The sequence below is a fragment of the Anguilla anguilla genome, chromosome 2 (genome assembly GCF_013347855.1).
Source record: "Anguilla anguilla isolate fAngAng1 chromosome 2, fAngAng1.pri, whole genome shotgun sequence".
NCBI classification, from domain to species: Eukaryota; Metazoa; Chordata; class Actinopteri; order Anguilliformes; family Anguillidae; genus Anguilla; species Anguilla anguilla.
The window spans coordinates 75,396,304-75,415,333 of record NC_049202.1 but is presented as its reverse complement, the minus strand read 5'-3'; the positions used below and the strand labels follow the sequence as shown (position 1 = coordinate 75,415,333).

General features: G+C 42.6%; 1 long non-coding RNA gene across 1 annotated transcript; it reads left to right on the top strand.

Annotated features, from left to right (window-relative positions):
* Positions 1–1,471: 1,471 nt before the first annotated feature.
* On the top strand, positions 1,472–9,316 carry LOC118221477. The gene is made up of 4 exons (XR_004764116.1): positions 1,472–1,796; positions 4,701–4,968; positions 8,000–8,161; positions 8,932–9,316. It is a non-coding gene; the product is annotated as an uncharacterized LOC118221477 (long non-coding RNA).
* Positions 9,317–19,030: the final 9,714 nt, after the last annotated feature.

The following is a 19,030-nucleotide window of genomic DNA, read 5'->3' as shown; positions in this document are numbered from 1 at the left end:
AGTCCTTCAGCTCAGCTCTCAGGCAGGATGGGATGTGATTCCCCTTGCTTCTCTGCATGGGCCTGAATTACTTGGTTGTTTTTGGCAGTCTTTTGTTTCCTGCTTGCTATAGGGGTGTTTAAGCTTGGGATTAGCTGTCGAACGTAAACCTGATTTGCTCCTAAAGTGATACATTTGGAGCTCAGGAGACAATTTTTTCCCTTCTCAAGCGAACAGCCTGCCACTAGACACACTGCTTTGCAAATCTGGCACATTATCTTACCAGCAATGTTTTTTTAATGGTTTTTACATACATTTTTACATTGGGAGAAAGGTATGGGCAGTGTCCCTGTGCAAGCTGGGATTGACTCCCCCTGTGCCAAAGCAGAGAGGGTCACAGGTAGATGAGGGACCACAGCTCTGTACTTTCATAGTTGCATTTGTAATTATTAAACATTTCATATATGGATGTAACCTATGTAATTAAATCTGACACAACGCCTCTGATGTTTACTGTAAATCAATAAAATGGGGTTAACACCTGCATCTCTATCTGCATACAAGTCTGTTGTGGTACGCACATTCACACACTCCACAGACTCATTCACGTGTGCACACGTTGATTTAAGCACACTCGGATCAGTTTGCTTCATAGGCACGCCACACATTTATTTGCGTTCAGGGCCGGCCCAAGGTTTTTGGGGGTGTTAAACAAAAAGTCTACATGGGGCCCTCTGTTTCGGTCGAAAACCACCCCCCAAGCCCCAGCCAGCAAGATTTAGTACCAACAGAAATATATTTAGATTAATTGAAAAATCCATTGTCTTAGGGAACGCAATATTTAAAAAATATATTAAAACAACCTAATGTAGCAGAGCAAAGCGCAAAGAACAACAGGCTTTAAAATTGTTAAACAAGATAAATTACAATACAAACGTGCAAGCAGCATGTAGGGTCATGCTCTCAACCTTCGGCAGCTCCTCGGAAAACATTGATGCGATGCGCCTGAGCGGCTGCGCGCTCCCCCCAGTGTCTGTGCTGCGACACTTCCCCTCCCCGACACCCTACCCCCTACCACATGTGCAAGTCTTCGAGTTTTGTTGTAATGTTTGTGATGTTTGTAATGTTTTTATGATGTTGCTATGTGCTGAGGTTTTTCTTCGTTTCAATGAAACGAGTGCCCTCTCGTTTCATTGAAAGGACTGTTTTTTTTCCTCCTCCTTCCTCCCCCCTTCAAATAACTTTTGCTGTTAGGGTTCCTTCATGTGTGAGGCATCAAGCACATACACTTGTATAGAATTGAGCTTTTTGGCATACACAGGTATATCAGGCTAATACAAAGACATTCTCTCACGTTAACATTACCATACCTTTCCCATATTTTCTTGAACAAAAGTGGCGGTACGCGCCTTTTTCGTGACTTTATATTGTAGTAAAGGAAGTGACCTGATATTAAACACGTCACATGTTTTTACTTCCTTATCAGTTTTAATTGTAATACGCGCGCTTTTCTCTGCTCGGCATCTCTTACAAAAAAGCAAGCAAATCAATTCTATAATATATATTTAATTCTCAATTATATATTTTATATATTTTAAATACACAAGTAATCACTCTCCAACTACTTCTGTAATGCAGGTAACTTGCACTTAACCTAATTAATAACCTCAAGATCCAGAAAGAAGTAAACAACAACAAAAAAAAAAACTTTAAAACTGCCATACAAGAGTTTCTGTTTCCCGGACTCCAGAAACCGATCACCAAGTCTCGAGCTGCAATATTTGACGAGTTGGGTGAGAAAAATAACTTTCTTTAAAGTAAGTAATTATCGAGGCGGCTTCTCTTCGTTTTGCTGTTCTCCTAGCTCTGTTTGTCCGTCCTCTCGCCGTCTCCCCAGCTCTACGTACACTATAGCTGGGCTTCTAAAACTCCGGACCGGACCCTGTGTCACATTAGATATAAATTAATGTATTAATATATTTTCTTGTGTCCGACGCGCTGTGCGATTGAACGTGCATATATTTACTTTTCCACGGACCCGCATCAGTTCGCCACTATTTGGGGAAAATGGCTAACGTTAACGTCAGAGCACCGACCACACCATCGAAGTTTATCACCGAAATATGCAGAGTCTGCGGTTCGATAATAAAAGAAACTAACACAATTTATTTATATATTATTATTTATCGGTAATTCCAAGGCAGACTACACAGACATCACGGGTACATCTCTGTTCGATAACAGCGTATCCAAACATACGCGCTGAAGGTCCTTCAACGAAGTCACGCCATGCATTTGGCAAGTCTGATATAACAGAATTCAAATCTTGGGGGGGGGGGGGGGGGGGGGGGGGGGGGACCGGCACACTATGACATACAGATCGATTAATCAATAGGGACTCCCTTTTGCCCCGGAAAGTACATGTGTATGGAAGACCATTTGAGCAAATATCCAGACGTTAATGTCGTGTTAACAGGAAATGAGATGACAGGTGAGATGTGGTCTCTGGAGCGGGTACTGGTGAGCAAGCGGGCAGCTGAGTTTTGTATGTATTGGAGTTTATTGAGGACTTTATTGGTGATGCCATGGAGAATGCTGTTGCAGTGGACAAACCTGGATGTAATAAATGTGTGAATGAGTGTTTCAGCAGCGGAGAAAGACAGAGAGGGCCTGAGGCGGGCAATATTTCTCAGGTGGAAAAAGGCAGTTTTAGTGATCTGGTTTACATGGGGGAGAAATGAGAGGGTGGGGTCGAGGATGATTCCGAGGTTGGGGACGTGGGTGGAGGGGGTGACAATGGAGCTGTCGATATTGAATGAGAAATCCTGGGTTGAGCAGGTGAGGGAGTTGGGGCCGATGATGATAATTTCTGATTTATTGCAGTTAAGTTTGAGAAAGTTATTTTGCATCCATGTTTTTACGTCTGTGAGGCAGGTGGTGAGGGTGGAATGGGTGGCTGCAGTGATGGTCTTGGTGGAGAGGTAGAGTTGTGTGTCGTCGGCGTAGCAGTGAAACCAGAGGCCATGGTGGTGGAGGATCTGTCCGAGTGGTAGAATGTAGAGGATGAAGAGGAGGGGACCAAGCACTGAGCCTTGGGGGACACCGTGGGTGACTGGGGCAGTGGAGGATTTGCAGTTGTTGATGGAGATGAATTGATGTCGGTCGGAGAGGTATGACTTCAGCCAAGAAAGGGCAGTGCCGGTTATGCCAAAGGAGGGCTGGAGGCGTGTGATGAGGATGGAGTGGTTGATGGTGTCGAAGGCAGCACTGACGTCAAGGAGGATGAGGGTGGTGAGGGAACTGCAGTCAGCAGAGACGAGAATGTCGTTGGTGACCTTTAACAGAGCAGTTTCTCTACTGTGTATGGAGCGGAAGCCAGATTGGAAGGGTTCGTAGAGGTTATTGAAGTCCAGGTGTGATCTGAGTTGGGAGGCAACAGCACGTTCAAGGATTTTAGAGAGGAAGGGGAGGTTGGAGGTCGGGTGGTAGTTATTGGGGGTGTTGGGGTCAAGTCCAGGTTTTTTTAGTGTGGGGGTGACTGCAGCAAGGGCAGGGGGGACGAAGCCGGTGGACAGGGAGCAGTTTATGACTTTGGTAATGAGAGGAGAGAGTGAGGGGAGACTGGCCATAACTAGGGTGGAGGGGATTGGGTCCAGAATGCAGGTAGAGGTCTTCATGCCAGTGATTATGGAGGATAGGTTGGATCCAGTAATTTTAGTGAAGGAGGTGAGAGGGTGATTGGAGAGTAGAGGGGAGGCAGGTTCGGGACCAGGGATGGTGGTGGAGGAGGAGGTGGCCAGTTGGGAGTGTATATTGTCAATTTTAGATTGAAAAAACGATAAAAATGAGTCACATTTACTGGTGATAAAGGAGGTGGAGATGGTGTCCATAGCTTTGAAGAGTTTGTTTATGGTGGAGAAAAGTGATTTAGGATTGTTACTGCCAGATTGGATGATGGAGGATTAGTGTTATTTCTGTGGGGAACCCTGAAAAGGGGAAAACTCTCCGTGGTGAATAGGCATGGGGCATGCCGCCCCGCCAAGGTGTAACTTGGCGGGATGGCATGCCTGCCATCCCAATAAGGGCACATCAACTCAGGAAAAAACTGTATTATGGCACCCAGTTCAATTCAATTCAATAAACTTTATTTATTCCTGAGGGGCAATTAATTGCTGGGAATATCATCAATCAACATCAGAAATAAATGGGACACAATACACACAACAACCGAACATCATATTCACCAGAAATGATCTCATGACAAACAAACAGACAAACTAGCCCAACCAGATCGCTACGCGAGGGATTACTGTTATTGTACAGATATATATATTTTGCCAAGCTAAATGAAAGACAGCGACAATAATAGAAATATTTAAAGTGTTTGGTTGCAGTTATTGCTGCTAAAAGTGGTGCAACCAGGTATTACGTTTAAGGGGGCAATTACTTTTTCACATACGTGATATGGGCGTTTAACTTTTTTCATTAAATGAAATAAGAATTTAATAACAAATTTAATTTTGCCTAAAGATCTGAAACCATTCAGTGTGACAAATATGCAATCAAGAAGGGTAAATACTTCTTCACGGTACTGTATGTGCTCAAAAATGGGGACATGTATTCGGTTATGCTAATGCAACTATTCAGAGAATAAAAATGAAAATAATTATTCATTTAAGATTTGCTCCTGATTTACTGACTACTTTATTTCCTGTTCTTAGGTGTCTCTGATGGCTGGCCAGATCCTGGAGATTCTGGAGGACCTGTCAAAGGATGAATTAACGAAGTTCAAATTTCATTTGAATGACCAGGTACTGAAAGTATGTAAACCCATTCCACAAGGTCAACTGGAAGACAAAGGTGTGACAGATGTTGTCAGTTTGATGAAGAAATTCTATCATAACAAGATGGTGAATGTCACACGGAAGATCTTAAAGGTGATTTCAAGAAATGATCTCATTCAGAGATTGAAGAGCTATCCTGGAAAAGGTAAGACGCATCAGTGTTTCTGAGTATACAGAGAATAAAAGAGTAGTCATTAGAATACTTCATTTACATTACATTTATTTGGCAGATAGTTTTATCCAAAGTGACATACAAAAGTGCATGCCAAAGGTCATTGGAACAACTACAAAACACAGGTCCGATAAGGTACTATACTCATTTTGTACAGTTATTCATAGCCAAGAACACATAAAGCCCAGTTCACACAGTGAACATTATTCTCACCTAACCTACGCTAAGCCAACTAGGGAGCAGTACAAGCTCCAACATCAGGACGATAATACAAACTACAGTAAGTGCTGGAATGGAGGTACATGAGTTATATGTTACACTTACAGGCCCTTTCTTGAAGCAGGCCTTTTCATTTTAAAGGTTACTGACCTTCCATGCTGCACAACCTCATCTCAGGAACATTCAGTGTAGCTCAAGTCTGATAAATAAACCCCCCACTACAGTGTACCCCAATCAGGGTCCCCCTCCAGACTATAGCTGTCCCATTCAGGGTACCCCTCCAGACTACAGCTGCCCCATTCAGGGTACCCCTCCAGACTACAGCTGCCCCATTCAGGGTACCCCTCCAGACTACAGCTGTCCCATTCAGGGTCCCCCTCCAGACTACAGCTGTCCCATGCAGGGTCCCCCTCCAGACTACAGCTGTCCCATTCAGGGTACCCCTCCAGACTATAGCTGTCCCATTCAGGGTACCCCTCCAGACTACAGTGTACCCCAATCAGGGTCCCCCTCCAGACTACAGCTGCCCCATTCAGGGTACCCTGAATCCACCCATTCATGACACTCTTGTTGCATGTACCCCCATTCCAGCACTTTTTGTAATTTGTATTTGTCCTAATATTGTAGCTTGTTCTTCTCCCTAGTTTGGCTTGGCATAAGTTAGAATAGTGTCAGAATAATGTTCACTGCGTGAACTGAACTGTGCTTTTGGCTATAAGTAGCTGTATGAAATTAGTATTGTACCTTATTGAACCTGTGTTTTGTAGTTGTCTATTGACCATAATATGCACTTTTTGTACATCGCTTTGGATAAAGGCGTCTGCTAAATAAATGTAATGTAATGTAATGCTACCCAGCCCTTATTATCCATGGTAAACCAGGCCTGTCCAGGTGTACTGGCTTCAGTTTCAGTCACATAATTGGGGGTATGTTACTATTTCTACCAAACTCATGGGTGCAATGGAATCCTATAGGACAATGGTGTGTTTCTTTAGCAGTCAGTAAAGCTGGCTAAAGTATACTCAGTAAGAAGAAAGAACTTAAGGATTGAGAACCACCGGCGAACATGTCCACGAACACTGTTGTCGGTATACTCAGTGAGAATACAGAACCGTTTAAAGTCGCTCCACACCGCTGGGGCGTGAATAATTACGAATAATTACGAGGCAGCTATTAACCGGGGCTGAAATCTCGCCCAGACCTCCGTCTCGCGGCTACGCCATGGATGTATAAAGAGAAGGGCTATGCGAGATCACAACACAAAACAAAAAGTTTAAAGTGTTTAAAGTGGCTTTAGTTTATCTAGCTATGCAAAAGAAGAAGAAAAGGCGAAAGAGATGGTACGTTCACCCTCTAAATCAGAGTAGGATGGAGAATGGAGAGTTTTGTCTGTACATTCGGCAAATGCGGAGTTTAGACGAGGGGGTCCACTTTCTCTTTCTTCCGAATGAGTGCTAGGCGTTTTGATGACTTGCTGAAACGAGTAGCACCAATCATCAAACATGCGGGAACTCACAGAATTCCCATCTCTACAGAAGAGAGATTGGCGTTGACTCTCCGTACAAGCATGTGAAGTCTGCCCTCTGAACTCTCAACTGTGATGTAACCAACCATGTGATATTTGGACCAATAGCTGAGAGGGGGAGGTCGGAGAAAAAGAAAGAAGTTTTCCAAAAGTTCTCCCTGGAGGCCGTCGCACACTGCACTGTACGAACACACAACACCGCGTCTTTTTCTTCAGTTGTTCTCATTGCTTCGTTTTGGTCACAAAGTTCTACTTCTTACGAAGTATACTGCCTACTTAATGCACGAGTGTGCCATGCACTGTCAAAGGTGAATGCTTTTATCTGAACCGTTAGTGGTTTTGCCTTACATTCTAAAAATGGAATACTCCCTAAGATTAATTGTTCTGGATTCCTCAGGGTGACAATGAGGGGAGGGGTACTGTAGGAGAGCAATAATACATCAGTTTTAATGAGTTATTGTATAAAAATGTGATATTAATGGGTTCCTCAATCAGCTTAAAAGGGTTCCCTCTCAAAGTAAACACAAGGAAGTCCAAATGGTTTGGTTTTAAAGTTCTTATTTTGAAATGAGTACAGAATTTAATTTAACACAAAAAGTGTTTAAGCACTCAAAGTGCTGGGTTTTATGACTATTTCCTCATTAGACTGGGTGAGTTTACTCATTAGAGTGGGTCGATTTTCTCATTGAAGAGAGTGAGTGAGTTTGCTCAATAGAGTTGAGTGAGTGAGTGAGTTTGCTCATTAGAGTTGAGTGAGTGAGTTTGCTCAATAGAGTTGAGTGAGTGAGTGAGTTTGCTCATTAGAGTTGAGTGAGTGAGTTTGCCCATTAGAGTTGAGTGAGTGAGTTTGCCCATTAGAGTTGAGTGGGTGAGTTTGCTCATTAGAGTGAGTGGGTGAGTTTGCTCATTAGAGTTGAGTGGGTGAGTTTGCTCATTAGAGTGAGTGAGTTTGCCCATTAGAGTTGAGTGGGTGAGTTTGCTCATTAGAGTTGAGTGAGTGAGTTTGCCCATTAGAGTTGAGTGAGTGAGTTTGCTCATTAGAGTTGAGTGAGTGAGTTTGCCCATTAGAGTTGAGTGAGTGAGTTTGCTCATTAGAGTGGAGTTTCCTACTATTCTTTGCCCATTCCATTCAGGGCATGGAGAGGTATCCTTGACTCGGGGGGGACGCACAGGCGTACACACACACACACACACACACAGAGATACATGTTTAGATCCTAATTCTGATGCTATCTTTTCTAACCTTTCTGTGGTTTGCAGATGCTGTTCCAATCACTGCATGCAGAAAGCCAAAGGCCAAAAGAACAGAAAGAAAGCATGCACTCAACCCAAAACAGAAATTAAAAAACTTAAAGAAAGAAAACAAGAAAACACAAATTTCAAATCAACGAAACAAGAATTTGAAATGTAAGATCAAATCAGGTAAATATCAAGTTTGCTCTTTAGAGTGGTCGAGTTTGCTCATTAGAATGAGTGAGTGAGTTTGATCATTAGAGTGGGTGAGTTTGATCATTAGAGTGGGTGAGTTTGATCATTAGAGTGAGTGAGTGAGTTTGTTCATTAGAGTAAGTGAGTGAGTTTGCTCATTAGAATGAATGAGTGAGTTTGTTCATTAGAGTAAGTGAGTGAGTTTGCTCATTAGAATGAGTGAGTGAGTTTGTTCATTAGAGTAAGTGAGTGAGTTTGCTCATTAGAGTGAGCGAGTGAGTTTGCTCATTACAGTGAGTGAGTTTGCTCAGAGTAAGTGAGTGAGTTTGCTCATTAGAGTGAGTGAGTGGGTGAGTTTGAGTTGCTCATTAGAGTGGGTGAGTTTGCTCATTAGAGTGGGTGAGTTTGCTCATTAGAGTGAGTGAGATTGCTCATTAGAGTGGGTGAGTTTGTTCATTAGAGTGGGTGAGTTTGCTCATTAGAGTGAGTGAGATTGCTCATTAGAGTGGGTGAGTTTGCTCATTAGAGTGGGTGAGTTTGATCATTAGAGTGAATGAGTTTGCTCATTTGAGTGGATGAGTTTCACACTATACCTGGCCCATTCCATTGAGGGTTTGGAGTGGTACCCTGGACTGGGGGGTGGGGGGGGGTGATGCACACGCATACGTACACACTCACGCACACACACACACACACACACAGATACATGTTTAGATCTGTTTGATCCGTATACTGATCTTTTCTAACCTCTCTGTTGTTTCCAGATGCTGTTCCAACCACTGCACGTGGACAGCCAAAGGCCAACCCAAAACAGAAATTCAACTTAAAAAAAGAAATTGGGAAAACACAAATTTTAAATCAAGGAGACGTCAGTTCGAAATGTAATACCAAATTAGGTAAAAAGTCCGCAAAACAGTTACAACCAAAAAAAGATAAAAAGACAGACAAAAACTCAAAAAAAGTTGCAAAAGGCGGAGAAGGGCAACGGAAGAAATAAACAACACATTGCATACTACAGATAAAGAACCAGACCAGTAGATCAGCAGACTCATTAGATACACAAATTACCCTGGAATAAAATTACAAATTATTCCTGGTCCAAGCAATGGTTCTATCCCGCCTGGACTACTGCAACTCTCTTCTGGCTGGACTACCGGCATCTGCCACCAGACCCCTGCAACTCATTCAGAATGCTGCAGCTCGTCTGGTCTTCAACCTCCCCAGACACTCCCACGTCACTCCCCTGCTCACTACCCTCCACTGGCTGCCTGTTATAGCTCGCATCAAATTTAAAACATTGGTCCTAGCATACCAGGCAGTCAAGGGATCAGCCCCAGCATACCTCCACAAGATATTCAAACCCTACATGCCAGCCAGATCCCTCCGTTCTGCTACCTCAGGACGCCTGGCACCTCCCCCTCTTCGCACCTGCACTTCCAGAACACGTCTCCTGTCTGTTCTGGCCCCACGATGGTGGAATGACCTCCCCGTGGAGGTCAGAACAGCTGAGACACTGACCCATTTCAAGCGACGACTGAAGACTCACCTCTTCAGGCTGCACCTCTCCCCATCCCTCCCTACCCCCCTGTAAATGACTGCAAGCTTAGGGTTGTAACTAGGCAGCTGTTTCGTAGGTGACTTAGGTGCATTAACTGTCTTAACTACTGCTTGTATTTTTTCCATAGACTGCGTTGTTGCTGTTCTCGTTGTGTTAGTGTTAATCAGTTTAACCTTCAGGGTCCAAGTTGAACTATGCGGTTGTTCCCTGCACTTGGACCGGTACTTCTCTCTAGGGTTTTCGTCATACTTGTTCCTGGTTATGGTTATACACTTTGTTGTACGTCGCTCTGGATAAGAGCGTCTGCCAAATGCCTGTAATGTAATGTAATGTACCCCCAATAAAATATCCAACAATAAAGCCCGACTGGGTTCCCTGCTGAATTTTTTAAATATTAATTTAATTTTTTTAACCCTTTCTGCCAAACCAGCTCACCTCTATTTAACACTTCAGTCCAATTAATACCAAATAAAGACCCCACCCTGCCCTCCATCTACTGTGACACATCATTAACCTCTTAGCGCAAAGCCCCTAGTGGTCTGTACGCCGGCGTGCCGAGATTACTAAACTCAGATATTCAGTGCTACTGTAACCAAAGTATAATTTAAAAATGGAAATGCGTTGTTTTAGTTTCAGTAACTAGACGATGCACGACAACTATGCAGAATATGGAGTTTCGCAGCGCCACCATTGTCACTCTGGTCGTTCATTTAACAAGCACTTTGTTGCCCTTTTTAGTACAGTCTGGCTTGGTTTGCGATTCATTTATTCAGTACGTGAGAGTATAAGCTTGTATAACGTCTAATTTTACTTTTGGAATAGCGTTTCATAGGTCAGTGTAATCAAAAGTTTTGTTAGAATCGCATTCACTCTGTCGTAGCAGTAAAAGACACTGCACCTAACGAAATGTTATCAACGATTTTTTGTAATTTAATGGAAAATACTATTATTATTGAGGACTTCTGGGCATAGCTAAGCCATATGTTTGCTGATAGACCTAGCTGACATCGTTTTCTGGTGTAAGACAGAAGCGGATAGAACTATATCATTGATTTCCTGTCTCTGTCTTTATCTACTGAAAACAGATTTCATCATTGCTATGTAAGTATTACTGTTCAAAATATTTTGGTTATATACGTTATTTTTTAAATTGAGGGTCTTTAAATAGGTTAGTGGTATTTTATAATGAGGATATTTCACACTGTAATGTAAGCATTAGATGGTAGTGTAATAGTTTTTGTGAAGCATGCAACAGTGATGACGTGAGAGTTGGAAAATTGCCAAAACTTGGTGGACGGTTGAAAATTGTTTTCATGTCATCCCATCCCCATACAAGAAAACGTACGAGAGTACAGAGTATAGAAATACAAACGAGTTAATTTTTACATATTTAGGTACTGTACTGCATTGTGTGACAATATTTTTGCATTATTTTTTAAATCTGATAGCAATGTTTCATCTTGAACCTTCATAAGGGGCTCAGTTGTATGCTTTATAATGGACAAAAAGCATTTTATTCAATTTTGGAGAGATTTTGGATATGTTTCTGGACCCCTAGATATTTTAGACCACTGTACTGACTGAAAGCTTGTAATTCCCACTTGAAAATTATGCAACAGTGATTTTCTTGAGTCAAAACAGTTGATTTGTAGTGAAATACGTGAATATGTTGTGATTTACAGCAATGCATAATTTAGACATTTTGGGTAGATTTGGAGACGTTGGGTACACTGCTTAGTTTTTACATCTATGGTAGTTCTACATATCCACCCTTAGATTTTATGAACTTGTGGTCAATAAGTTTTTGATGTAGCACATGTATAGTTTAACCTGCTGTATATATGCATTCTCTCAGTATTTCATTGCAAACTAAAGTGCAAATTCATTTTCGATTTTTTGTCAAAACAATTGCATTTGTGGCACTATATTTCTTCAAAAATTATGAATATAAACTAATCTGCGTTAGTATTGTAAATTGTACAAATGTCTTGCTTCGTTTAAGCCATTTTTCAAGTCTGTGGTTTTCACATCTGGAGTTATAAAGCTTTAAATAGGGTACCCCCTAAATGGGCAAGGATTGGCAAGATTTGGCTTGTGCGCTAAGGGGTTAAGTACAGCACAAACAACATGTCACAAAATAGTAACGGTAGTACAAAACTTAGTTCAGAGATATTTCACTTCGGTATAACATAAGTAATTTTGTGGAGCCTAACACATTGTACTTACATAGCTTTGCCTCCCCTGCTGACTGTCAACGTTAACAGAATCGCTTTTCCTCACAGCTGTCAGGCTCCCTATTCATTCATTTTCGGGACAACCGAGAGGAACAGAGACGCTGTTAACGGACAGCAGATGTTGCTTCACGCTACGAAAACACAATGGAGTCACCTCCAGAAAATAGCAATGTTATATCGTGAAGTGAAATATCTCTTTAATTGGCTATGTGGGAAAAATAGGCCCCAGTCTGGGCCAGAAGTGCTGGGTGTTCTCCTCATACTGTTGAATACTTCTTCAAAAATATACGCTTCACGGAGTCTGATGCAACTGGATTTATTGCAGGTAATTCAAAGATAACATGCAAGAACTCGGTCTGATCTGTGTATATCAATACAAACACTCTCCAAGCATTCCACAAGACACTTCACAGAAAACACATAAGACGCACACACACACAGACAAGACACACACACACACAGACAAGACATACTGAACTCCCCTGGGGCCGAACACTCCCTTTTATCCTATCTTGTTAGCTCCTCCTGTTGTGGAGCTTAAGCTTGGCCTTTCCCACATGCTTACATTATTTTACTTGACTCTTTCCCATACACTGTTGTTTCTCATTTTCTGCCCAGATTTTACACCATTATTTCCAAGCCCTCTTCCTTTCTTATATAAAAAAATAATCACCTCCCCTTTCTTTCATGTAACAAGTGTTCATCTCATTCATCTCATTCAAGTAGCACAGTGGGTAAGGAACTGGGTTTGTAACCGAAAGGTCGCAGGTTCGATTCCCGGGTAAGGACACTGCCATTGTACCCTTGAGCAAGGTACTTAACCAGAATTGCTTCAGTGTATATCCAGCTGTATAAATGGATACAATGTAAAAATGCTATGTAAAAGTTGTGTAAGTTGCTCTGGATAAGAGCGTCTGCTAAATGCCTGTAATGTAATGTAATGTAATGTATCCCCTGCTGGTTCGCAGAGGCCAGCCGTGTATAGGTGTAACGGGCTCCCACGGAAATTATGGTTTGAATCTACCCGTGGGCAAATAAATAATCGTTCATAATTGATTTGTTCTTCACAGAAGTGTCTCAGATATCGCTTCTTCTTTTTTAGGTTTGATATTAACATGATATTTTTTCTCCACCTCCATTCTATTATGGAGAGGATCAGGAAATCTTTTCTGCCGAATCAATACATATAAAGTTATCAAAGTATTTACATCAGATCAATTATTGCAACAGTACAAATAGGATTACAACATAACATATTACAATTCTTAATAAAAACACAAAAACACAACAACAGCCAAGTATAAATGTAAAGCTATATTTGTATTTTCCTTCGTAACAGTATTAGCAGGGTTGATATGCACAAGCATGAAATGGGATTGGGGCTGGGACTGGAGCAGGCGGATTTACCGAGGCTGCAAGGTGACAACTGGCACATGCAGTCGGACTCCCTGCAGTCGCATGCTGCCGCGGCTGCTGGGTCTCCTGAAGCTCGAGCTCCTGGAGCTTGGGTGTTAAGAGAAGCACTGGCATTGGTCTGCTTTTGCCAAGTACTTCATGGGCCACTTCTGAAGCAGAAATTATATTTTTATATACAGTGAGCTCCATAACGTTAGGGACAAAGCCGTATTTTCTTTACTTGGTTCTGTACTTCATAATTTTAGATTTGTAATCAAGCAATTTACATGTGGTTAAAGTGCAGCTATCAGCTCTCAGCTCTTATTTTAATACATTTTGATTTCACCCTGTAGAAATGACAGCACTCTCTATACATACATACAACCCCAATTCCAAAAATGCCGAGACAGTATGGAAAATGCTAATAAAAACAAAAAGGAGTGATAATGTTAAATATTGTACATTTTATTTACCCTGCACTATATTTAAAACACTACAACAGCACATTATTTGACGTTTTACCTTGTGAATTTAATTGTTTTTTGAAAATATACACTCATTTCAAATCTGTTGACTGCAACACTCTCCAAAAAAGTTGGGACAGTCGAGTGTTTACCACTGTGTAACATCACCATTTCTTTTAATAACGCTTATTAAATTTGGGCAATATTTTTAGATATTTTTCAAGTCAAAGCAAATTTAAAAATTACTGCTTTCTGTTTTATTTGCATTTAATTTACCGTCTCGACTTTTTTAGAATTGGGGGTGTACATACGTATTTTCAGGGTGCCATAATGTTCAGGACAAATGGTTTCACATGTGCTTCTGATTAGTCAGGTGTGTTCAATTGCTTCGTCAGTATAATTATAAGGTATGCCAATGGAAGGAAGCCATTATGAGGCTGGGATATATGAAAAAACAGTCAGAGACATTGCCCAAACCTTAAGCTTACCAAAGTCAACCGCTTGGAACACCATTAAGAACGAGAGCACTGGTGAGCTCAGTAATCACAAAGGGCCTGGTAGGCCAAGGTGGACCTATACAGTTGATGACCAAAGAATTCTCGCTATAATGAAATAACATTAACTCTAAAACAGAGACCTGGACAGTAAAATTTGGGGAGGGTTTATATTTTCATGGGAACTGTACATCATGATGCTGTATAAATGGTAGGTTCTTTATGCCCTTGACCTTATGTTTTGCCATTTTGATACACAACCTTGTGTAGCTCTATCACCCAGTATTATCAAATTCTCAACATGAAAATTATTATTGTTATTATAATGTTTTTCCACTGATCTCCCTTTTTTGTGTGCTGTCAATCCAGGGGATAGGGTGGGAGGGGTAGTTAATATGAATTGCATTACACAAATTCTGTATTGTCTGAAGGTGGAGGCAGCAATATTTGTACTGTGTCCTGTTCTATATTGAATAGTTAAACTGACTAATAATAATAATAATAAGTATAGAAACATAGATAGGAAAGCGTTTGTTAAGATGGCTGAATGACAGTACTGACAACGAACAATTAGAGATGGCATTACTTATTGCCTTGACAGCAATAGTGTAATAAGTAATAATAATTTTAAAAAATGTATGTCCAGACCGTGATGTGTTACACAAGGCACATGTAAAGGGGGCAATACCAATAATGATGATGATACCAGCAATAATATAGTGAGCGGGAAATTAAACATATTGTAAACTAAACCCTAATATGATTGCAGGGCCATGTTAATAATAGCTGATGTATTGAGACACAAACGTGCACATATACACATGTCCCATTTACCTGCAATATTCTCACTTAGAAGTGTTATTATGTACGGACAAGCCAACGAACGGGACGTGAAAACCAATAATGAAGTCAAATAGGAAAAATTAAACTACTGATCTTTTAGCTGAAATAATGACAGAATACCTCGATGACATCAATATAAAACAGGAACCTGTTTGTAATAAAATTATTAAGACTTACCGAAGCGTAGGTAGCACAAAATAACCGCAAAACGCCTCGCGTGTATTTAATATTTGAATTTATTTGTTTATACGGCGTCATTCATTCATTCGGGACGGAACAGCGCCACGGCAGCGTGTGGCCAAAACTATATTACACCCGCAACGTGAAGAACTACCGTTGAGAATGAATGGGGAAAGTTAAGGGCAGAGACGAACATGTCGTTCCTGCACATCCGGGACGGAACAGCGCCGCGAAATCAACGCGCGGCCGAAAACATATTACATCCGTAGCGTTAAGAACTACCGTTGAGAATGAACGGTAAAAGTTAAGGGAAGTTAAGCTTAACTATCCACGGCTCCCGCGCGGGACATGGCCTGTTTGAAAGGCCATGTTTACATTATAGGAGCCTGTGCTTACATTATATGAAGGTTTCTGCTGGTTTTATAATTTGACCATGGTCTGACCACTCTTAACTCTACAAGTAATAAGTAATGTTAACGCCCTGATATGAACCATTACTAATGTGGACTAAATGTCTTAAATGCTATGTAAAAAAGTTGTGCAAGTCGCTCGGGATAAAAGCATCTGCTCAATGCCTGTAATGTAATGTTAACTGCAATGTAAATGTGTAGTTTTCTTATAGCTATGCTCTAATTTTTATACTGTCATTTTTATATGGTGATAGGAAAATAGGTTTTTAGCAGGTGCATTCACCTATTTTTCCAAGAGAGGGAATGTAGGATATGTAGTGTTTAGATTTTGGCCTTAGAGAGGGAAACAGTGAATAAGAATGTGGCCTGGCCTCCCCATCACAAGCATCAAAGCAAATGTGATTGGGGCAATTTTAAATTCCACTGATACCCTAATGTAGGCTGACAATCTATGGGTCTCACCTCGTCAGAAGAGACAAACCATATGACACAGGACACCATATCGGGGGTTGGAGTCCCTGCATGCCTAACATTTCCCAGAAGGCTGAATGGGGCCCTTACAGAAGGCTGAATGGGCCCTTACAGAAGGCTGAATGGGGCCCTTGCAGAAGGTTGAATGCGGCCCTTGCAGAAGGTTTTATGGGGCCCTTGCAGAAGGCTGAATGCGGCCCTTGCAGAAGGTTTTATGGGGCCCTTGCAGAAGGCTGAATGGGGCCCCTTACAGAAGGTTGAATGGGGCCCTTGCAGAAGGTTTTATGGGGCCCCTTGCAGAAGGCTGAATGGGGCCCTTACAGAAGGCTGAATGGGGCCCTTGCAGAAGGCTGAATGTGGCCCTTACAGAAGGCTGAATGGGCCCCTTGTAGAAGGCTGAATGGGGCCCTTGCAGAAGGCTGAATGGGGCCTCTTGCAGAAGGCTGAATGGGTTCCCTTACAGAAGGTTGAATGGGGCCCTTACAGAAGGTTTTATGGGGCCCTTGCAGAAGGTTGAATGGGGCCCTTGCAGAAGGCTGAATGGGGCCCCTTGCAGAAGGCTGAATGGGGCCCCTTGCAGAAGGCTGAATGGGGCCCCTTGCAGAAGGTTGAATGGGGCCCTTACAGAAGGCTGAATGTGGCCCTTACAGAAGGCTGAATGGGCCCTTACAGAAGGTTGAATGGGGCCCCTTGCAGAAGGCTGAATAGGGCCCTTACAGAAGGCTGAATGGGCCCTTACAGAAGGCTGAATGGGGCCCTTACAGAAGGCTGAATGGGCCCTTACAGAAGGCTGAATGGGCCCTTACAGAAGGCTGAATGGGGCCCTTGCAGAAGGCTGAATGGGGCCCCTTGCAGAAGGCTGAATAGGGCCCTTACAGAAGGCTGAATGGGCCCTTACAGAAGGCTGAATGGGGCCCTTACAGAAGGCTGAATGGGCCCTTACAGAAGGCTGAATGGGCCCTTACAGAAGGCTGAATGGGGCCCCTTGCAGAAGGTTGAATGGGGCCCTTGCAGAAGGCTGAATGTGGCCCTTGCAGAAGGCTGAATGGGCCCTTACAGAAGGCTGAATGGGGCCCTTACAGAAGGCTGAATGGGCCCTTACAAAAGGCTGAATGGGGCCCTTACAGAAGGCTGAATGGGCCCTTACAAAAGGCTGAATGGGGCCTTACAGAAGGTTGAATGCGGCCCTTGCAGAAGGCTGAATGGGGCCCCTTGCAGAAGGCTGAATGGGCCCTTACAGAAGGCTGAATGGGGCCCCTTGCAGAAGGTTTTATGGGGCCCTTGCAGAAGGCTGAATGGGGCCCCTTGCAGAAGGTTGAATGGGGCCCTTGCAGAAGGTTGAATGCGGCCCTTGCAGAAGGCTGAATGGGGCCCTTGCAGAAGGCTGAATTGTTCAGTTCTGAACACTTGCATGTCTTGGTTCAGACTCATAGTGCAGTCATACTTCAGACCAGTCCAACATTTCTAGTGCTAGATTAGACTCACCCTTATCAGGGAAACGTTGGGGGATAACTCGGGGTTGGGTCATAGCAATAGCCTTATTACTGCAACTGAAAAAGTTGTCTGACCTATATATATATTCATACCTTCCACACACTGTTTCTACTATTTTAGTAGCAGTGGGGAAATGTAATTCTGGTAATAATAAAAAATGAAATCTCTAGATCCATCCAGTGCTGCCAGATGCTGCAAATTAGATCTACAAAATATTCCTCAAATATCCATGTATATAATATATTCAGCTCACCAATTTCAAGACTATTTCTCATATCTCCTTTAAAAATCCCCATCTACCATTGACTGCCCATGCATTTATATAAATAATGGGTTTTACACAGACTTATTTTGGTAATTAAGCCCCAATCTGGCATCCCTGGATTTACAGTAACCTATATGACTTTCGTCCACAAGATGACGCTGCTATCCAGGGAAAATGAATGAGTCTGGAGCATCCAATAATACTGAGGAAATAAATGTACTGCCTAGAGCTTTAAAAACAGGCAGCATAACTTTAGGGAATGAAACAAATCCTGAGGTCGTTCTTCAATTTGAATAATATGACTTGGGGAAATATACCAAATTGATGATTATGAAATGATTTAATGACAATCATTGCTTGCAGAAAAATTTAACCTGGCCTTTAAAGTTTGCACCGAGGCTGAGCTGTTCATGGTCTATAAGAAGCACAGAGACTGAGCTGTTCATGGTCTATAAGAAGCACAGAGGCTGTGCTGTTCATGGTCTATAAGAAGCACAGACACTGCGCTGTTCATGGTCTATGAGAAGCACAGAGACTGTGCTGTTCATGGTCTATGAGAAGCACAGAGGCTGTGCTGTTCATGGTTTAGCCCAGGCTGTGCTTGTGCTCTTCTCTGTGATTCATGCATGAATCTGAATCCTCTTCCAGGTGGGATTTCTGGGTAGATTATCCCCCTTAGGGGGGGTTCCTGAGTATCTCCTGTGACCTGGCGCCCGGTCCATAGTGAGTGAGAGTAATGAGAACCTGCTGCAGGGGCCCTGAGGTGCTAAAACTGGTGAGCACAGCTGTCCGCTCTTCCAGGAAAGGGGGGGCGGGGGGGGGGGGGGGGGGGGGGGGGGGGCGGGGGAGCAGTGTTGGGTCACATCATAGTGCACTGCCTGAGTCTTTTGGCACCTCTTTCTGACAACCCTCTCTTTATCATTTTCTCTCTCCCTCCTCTCTCTCTCTCTCTCTCCCTCCCTCCCTCCCTCCCCCATCTCTTTCTTTCTCTCTCTCTCCCTCTGTCTTTTTCTCTGTTATCTCAATTTCGCATTCCTTTGGTTCTCATTCTCCCC